Source organism: Styela clava, chromosome 14, assembly GCF_964204865.1.
Source record: "Styela clava chromosome 14, kaStyClav1.hap1.2, whole genome shotgun sequence".
Taxonomy (NCBI): Eukaryota; Metazoa; Chordata; class Ascidiacea; order Stolidobranchia; family Styelidae; genus Styela; species Styela clava.
The window spans coordinates 3,094,594-3,102,223 of NC_135263.1; the positions used below are offsets into that span (position 1 = coordinate 3,094,594).

At 34.7% G+C, this 7,630-nt stretch overlaps 1 long non-coding RNA gene across 1 annotated transcript; it reads left to right on the forward strand.

Moving 5' to 3' along the window:
- Window positions 1–5,440: 5,440 nt before the first annotated feature.
- On the forward strand, window positions 5,441–7,619 carry LOC120325477 (uncharacterized). The gene is made up of 3 exons (XR_013480358.1): window positions 5,441–6,135; window positions 6,768–6,895; window positions 7,364–7,619. It is a non-coding gene; the product is annotated as an uncharacterized LOC120325477 (long non-coding RNA).
- The last annotated feature ends 11 nt before the right edge of the window (window positions 7,620–7,630 follow it).

Consider the following 7,630-nt stretch of genomic DNA (forward strand, 5'->3'; position numbering starts at 1 on the left):
TCGAAAGTCAACACATACAATGTCAATATACATTTAATGTGATTTCTGATGCTGCATGTAGGCGCTGCGGGCCTTGAACGGTTGCTCACCTGCAGCCCAATGTGGAAATCTACGCTACTCATCACCCTTTTTCGTTTAGAAATCTCCGTAGTGTTTTTAAAACTATATCGCTTTGTGATGTCACAATATATGTTCCAGAATCCCCTTGTTTGTCACAATGCCTGTCTAGTAAATTTTTTACATAACATAGACATGTGCTGGGCGCGTGTTTTGAAACGTATTGGGAATTTCATGCCAAATTCGGCTATAAAAGAGTTTGGGATCTCGTAACAATAGTAAGCTTAGTCTAAGAATATTAGATTTTTCTGGGAGCCATATGCCGTCACCAAAAGAGCCATATATGGCTCGCGAGCCATGGGTTCCCGACCCCTGCTTTATAATAAGATGGCGCTGCAAGAGTGTTGGTCTCATAGCGCCATTGCTCAGATTGCTTAGGCATAAAACGCATCGGGGTACAATTTCGCCTTTCACTGTCGTATGCATAAAGCCATACAAACATACTGGTCATCATACATTCTCTTTTTTACTCTCATTTTGCAATGCCTGGTGAAGTCAACTTAAGTTTTACGTAAAATTAAACACGCAATAAACGTATGCTCTTTGCGCTTTAGGGTATTTTCTGCATATACGTTTACGACACGTAAAATTTCAATCGTTTACTTCACTATTGAGCAATGCAAAAATAATTACTGTGTGTTAAAAATTCACAACAATTACAGACTTCTTGGCTTACCTAACGTCTCTAAAATTCACTACCAATACCTATGGACAACCACCAGGTCAAGCTACAGTTTACACAATGTAGAAGTGCATATGAATTTATGTAGATTTGTAGCATAAAAAGGCCGTTCAATTGTAATTATGTATGTATACGTTTTCCGGCCTTAGAGTGCTGAAAAATAAAGTCCCTAATGACGTTTGCGATTGCATTTTGTTTAAATCTCTGAGTATTTTTGCCCGCGTGACGTGTTATTTGAGCCGTAAAAATCTTTATTTCGGTGTTTATCTCCCTAAATCGAAAATTTCTCTCAACAAATATTTTGTGCCGCTAAGACATGATAATTACTTTTTGCGTTCTCGCATGGAACCATTGACACCTTTGGGGAAAACGAGTTTTTTTATTATGTATTATATAATCACCAGGAGTCGTACCGCGGGTGTTATGAGGCGATGAATATGTATTTCTGATTTACTAATATACTTTATATGTAATTTCATTGTACTAAATTGAATATATATACTTCCTGAGATTTTATCCCAAATCTTTTTAACGACAATAACGAATTGATGTGGTATTTTAGATCTGTTATGAGTTTATTTTGTCATGAGTCGCCGCAACCGCGAGCTACCTTGAACATAAATGAAGTAAAATAGAGAGACATTTCGAATTCTTGTAGTTGTCATAGATCGAATATTGCGGGACAAAAAAGAGGTATTATATCGTGAAAGAGCAGGCATTTTTCTCTCGCGCCCCCCCCCCCCCCCCCAAAAGCATCTCGAGCCCCCCAGTTTAAGAACCACTGTCCTAGATAGTGTTTCGAAATTCGAATAATGAAACTTGGTGATTCTTAAATTAATGATTGTTCTTATTGAAATTTTTGTTCCACATTTATTGAGGATGTCAAAATAGTGATAATGCTAGTACGAGAAGTGTCATTATTTTATTTCATTTTAGATACAATATTTTCCCAACATCTATTATAGGGGAATTTGAGACCGAAATATTCTTTCAGCTTTCACTTGAATTTAATTTTGAATGTCCCGACAGCAGATGCCCTTTTTCAGAATTGCGACCTTTGTCGCCGGATGTTTCACACAAAATTTACTTTATTTAATTCAACTCTTCCCAGTTATATACTCCCGAGTGAATCCCCAGTAATCAGCATAACGCTTTCTGCAATCCCTGCAGCATATATATTGTCTTTTGATATTTCACAGTTTGGTTGCAAAAATGCGCGCTGAGTTTAGAGTTGTTTTTTTTATCTGAGATTGGGTCGAGCTTGTAAAGTACCGGTTCTGGGATAGGAAAATAGAAAAAGCCCTGATAATTTTTTCCCCACCATGTGCCATGTTTTGCACATAAATACTGGTACGTAGTGGAAAGTCTACAGCTAGCCATGAATACAGTACCTCCAGAAAATAATTTTATACAATCTGGAACATGCAATTCAGGCTGAAATCATGCTACATTGGCACATCAGATAAATAAATAATATGCAATGGTACCTTTTTGACACCCTCAGAAAACATCGTGTGAAAAGAACTCAAGAATGTTATGTAATGTTTATGGGAAAAAATGTATATGAATTTCACTTGGCTAAACACATTGTTTATCGCATTCATGTAAAGCAGAGGTGTGCATAGTTTTTGGACCAGGGGCCAGTATTTCGATGTAATGTAACAATGTTCTCGGTTGGCAGGTTGAGAAAGTTTGTTGTTGGCCCACCCATTACCCGGTTAGAACGCCAAAATTTCTTCATTGGTTTTTGCACAAATATTGCTCATTTCCAAAAAAGTGCGCACACAACAAAATTTCTGCGCACACACACTACAAAAAATTAGAGGGAACATTGGTTGCAGCAACAGCTCATATACCAGATACGTTTTCAATTTGCAAAAATACCAATTAATACAACATAAATAATCATACATGTTTATATCCATGATTGCGTTAGTATATTTGAGCGGTGATACTATTTATATTGTCGCAACCGCAGATTACATCTATCACAATAAAATTAATGAAGCAACACATTTCGTTTTGTGGAGATTTCGAGGTGATGAATATGTATGTTTGATATATACTTTTAATGTATATTTATTGTCCTCAATTAAATTTTACTTTCTGGGATTTTTATAACGGCGTTAACAAATTCACATGTATCAAAACTAAAAATAGTCAGACAGTTTATCTCACGTTATTATGTCCGCAGATTGCCATGTTATTTATAGATCAATAATGCTCTTCTTTGGTGGACGCAATCGCAAAGTGAAATGTCATTATGGGCTATTTTACGGAATGCATAAACGTGGCGGACCGCTCAGAAGCCGGTTCTGATGCATTTTACTGCCCCGTCTTATTGAAAGGTTATATTCAAAAACCCATTTTTTTCAGCCTTAAAAACGGGCCTCGTTCTATTTACTAAGTAGACTTATTTGCCGGAACATTTTAATCAATCATTTTATTCTTATGCGGATTGTGGAGTCGAAATAAACCTTTACTTATATAAGGCGAACACGTCCTACATGAGATGACGGGTGGTGCAAAAGACTCTGCAAGTGATTGTATTGGCGACATCTCGTTGACAAATTGTATGAGAATCAGAAAAATATAAATGTGATGGTTCCAACGCAGGAATATGAATAAAAATACAGTTATTTATAGAATGTATACAGGCAACTCCACGTGTTGACTCGATGACATAGGAGTGCTGTGACAATACAAAATTTAATCGCATTCTCAACAAATTCTTTCCGCTAGTTCATAGGTTAACATCAAGGTAACTCAATTTTGTAACACTGTAAATATTCTTCATAAAATGTAACTTTTACGTCACACTTACATGGACCGCAAGTCCAGGTGGGCAAAATTTCTGGCCCCTGGTCCAAAAACTATGCACACCTCTGCTTTACATGAATGCGATAAACAATGTGTTTAGCCAAGTGAAATTCATATACATTTTTTCCCATAAACATTACATAACATTCTTGAGTTCTTTTCACACGATGTTTTCTGAGGGTGTCAAAAAGGTACCATTGCATATTATTTATTTATCTGATGTGCCAATGTAGCATGATTTCAGCCTGAATTGCATGTTCCAGATTGTATAAAATTATTTTCTGGAGGTACTGTATTCATGGCTAGCTGTAGACTTTCCACTACGTACCAGTATTTATGTGCAAAACATGGCACATGGTGGGGAAAAAATTATCAGGGCTTTTTCTATTTTCCTATCCCAGAACCGGTACTTTACAAGCTCGACCCAATCTCAGATAAAAAAAACAACTCTAAACTCAGCGCGCATTTTTGCAACCAAACTGTGAAATATCAAAAGACAATATATATGCTGCAGGGATTGCAGAAAGCGTTATGCTGATTACTGGGGATTCACTCGGGAGTATATAACTGGGAAGAGTTGAATTAAATAAAGTAAATTTTGTGTGAAACATCCGGCGACAAAGGTCGCAATTCTGAAAAAGGGCATCTGCTGTCGGGACATTCAAAATTAAATTCAAGTGAAAGCTGAAAGAATATTTCGGTCTCAAATTCCCCTATAATAGATGTTGGGAAAATATTGTATCTAAAATGAAATAAAATAATGACACTTCTCGTACTAGCATTATCACTATTTTGACATCCTCAATAAATGTGGAACAAAAATTTCAATAAGAACAATCATTAATTTAAGAATCACCAAGTTTCATTATTCGAATTTCGAAACACTATCTAGGACAGTGGTTCTTAAACTGGGGGGCTCGAGATGCTTTTGGGGGGGGGGGGGGGCGCGAGAGAAAAATGCCTGCTCTTTCACGATATAATACCTCTTTTTTGTCCCGCAATATTCGATCTATGACAACTACAAGAATTCGAAATGTCTCTCTATTTTACTTCATTTATGTTCAAGGTAGCTCGCGGTTGCGGCGACTCATGACAAAATAAACTCATAACAGATCTAAAATACCACATCAATTCGTTATTGTCGTTAAAAAGATTTGGGATAAAATCTCAGGAAGTATATATATTCAATTTAGTACAATGAAATTACATATAAAGTATATTAGTAAATCAGAAATACATATTCATCGCCTCATAACACCCGCGGTACGACTCCTGGTGATTATATAATACATAATAAAAAAACTCGTTTTCCCCAAAGGTGTCAATGGTTCCATGCGAGAACGCAAAAAGTAATTATCATTAGTCTTATTTTTTGTGTGTTTAACAGGTTAGTAATGATCTTGAAGGTACAGGCAAACCTTATTAGTGAAAAGAATACGCTTGAATCACATTTAACCGAGAATTTATTGCCTGGAAATACAGGATAGAAAATGGAGCCACAGACTAGAGCAGTTCAGTAATATGGAGCCACACTCAAATTCGTTTTGAGAAGTGGATTAGTATTATTTTTTGTGTGTTTAACAGGTTAGTGATGATCTTGAAGGTACAGGCAAACCTAATTAGTGAAAAGAATACGCTTGAATCACATTTAACCGAGAATTTATTGCCTGGAAATACAGGATAGAAAATGGAGCCACAGACTTGAGCAGTTCAGTAATATGGAGCCACACTCAAATTCTGTTATGAGGTGTGGATTAGTCTTATTTTTTGTGTGTTTAACAGGTTAGTAATGATCTTGAAGGTACAGGCAAACCTTATTAGTGAAAAGAATGCGCTTGAATCACATTTAACCGAGAATTTATTGCCTGGAAATACAGGATAGAAAATGGAGCCACAGACTTGAGCAGTTCAGTAATATGGAGCCACACTCAAATTCTGTTATGAGGTGTGGATTAGTCTTATTTTTTGTGTGTTTAACAGGTTAGTAATGATCTTGAAGGTACAGGCAAACCTTATTAGTGAAAAGAATTCGCTTGAATCACATTTAACCGAGGTTCATATATAGGTTATAATATATATATATAGGTTCATAGTTTGTATATTTGAAAATCTCGTAATTCTCTACTTTTTAAGTTTGTTTTTAATAAATAAAAATATAAGATATCCCCCGAAAATAAGCCCTAGTGTTATTTTTCGGAAGAAAATTGAAATGAGACCCAGTCTTATTTTTGGGGAAATATGGTATATCTGTATATGGAGCCATACTTGATTTCTGTTATGGAGATGATTTTGTATTTTTTTTTTCATGGTTTTCAACAGGTTAGTAAAGATCTTCAAGTTACAGGTAACCATAATAGTATGAAATCATGTTTGACTGTCTGAAAAGTAAATACTTTGAAATTTGTTGCCGGGAAGTGCAGTTCAAAAAGTGGATTCATACAGCGAGGTGATTCGGGGACGCAATGTCTGAATGTTGTCGGAAGTGGAATAGTCATAGTTTTTATTTCATATAACAGGTTTGTAATGATGGTTAAGTTACTTTACAACAATAGTACCATAAGATTTGTTTCACTTTTTGGGGAATTATTGTTTTTTGTTCAGTATATATGCTGATATGAGTAATGATCGCAGTGAAACAGATACTATACGATAACTGAGGAATGTATACAAGAATTAGGCTGTAAGAAGCTGGTATCATATCAATTTGATCATAGATTATGAATATGAAAGTGAAAGCTAATTTGTAGTTTACATTTACCAGGTTGGGAAAAATATTTCAAGCTTATCTTACTCAAACTATTTATAAGTAATACTCATATCAGACTATACATTTTAGCCTAATATTACAATGTATATTATTTATTAGATAACATTAGCTGGCGCACTGGATTTTTCTTTTATTAAGACTGGTTTTAGGGGAAGCTTTGATTCACACTTTTATATTCGTTCGTCATTCAAATGGTTTGAGTAGAGATTTAAGTATATATTTGTTTTTGAGATTGTTCTGCAATGTTTTACGGTTGTGACAAAGCTAGAAATACTTATTAATATTCCTTATATTTTTATATCCACCTGAAGCATGCATAACATATTTGTATTATATTCTTGTGATGATTACTACTACATACATAATTGGATCTGATTTCAGGGATTGTTTAAATTGATAATGAAACCAGGAATCAAGCGAAAAAGTTTTTCTGAGAAGACATAAAAATATATTCCGAACGAGATTCCACTACAAAGATTAAATACTAAAATAGATGGAATAGTATAATGGTAAGATTTGGTATTATTTGCCTTGATCACATCATTGTAACAATAACTGTACAGATGAGACCTGAATACAATCTCCATGGTTAAATTTTTTTGTTCCAGTCAAGATTGTGTCTAATAGTCAAGTCTGAATTTTGTACATTTGTTTTCCCAAAATAACATTTGCAAGTTCTTTCACAATTTTTCTTGACTATTTGCTATTTTTATACTGTATTTGGAAAAATTTCATTTTCAAGAGATGTTCTCGCAAGATGTTTTTTGCAAATGGTGTTCCCTATTAAGCACTCTTTTTTTTATAAAAGTGTAAGATGTGAATTTTTTGCCACTATCGGTTCCATTTTTAAATATTGCCTCAATCACTAAGCATTGTAAAGAAATACATGTAATGCCTAATATGTATTAATTGTATCACATGATAAAAAATTGTTCAGTATGGCTTTAACAAATAACATAATTTTTGTGACATCTCAGGTGCTCACGTCGTAACGACATGCAAACAGTTGTCGTAGTTTCCATGTTATTGATTTTGATTCTCCAAAACATCGCGTACATAAAACAATAGAATGACGTGGAATTGGCAAGTGTGGTATTATGATTGCTCGAAGATTTATTCAGATTCTACGTACCTCAATGTGAGTTTGACGTATTGTTTGTACTGAGCTTTATAGCAGGACATAGGCAACAATAAGTAAAAACAGAATAGAATATAAAAATTGGCCCATTCCATTTGTTTCCTAA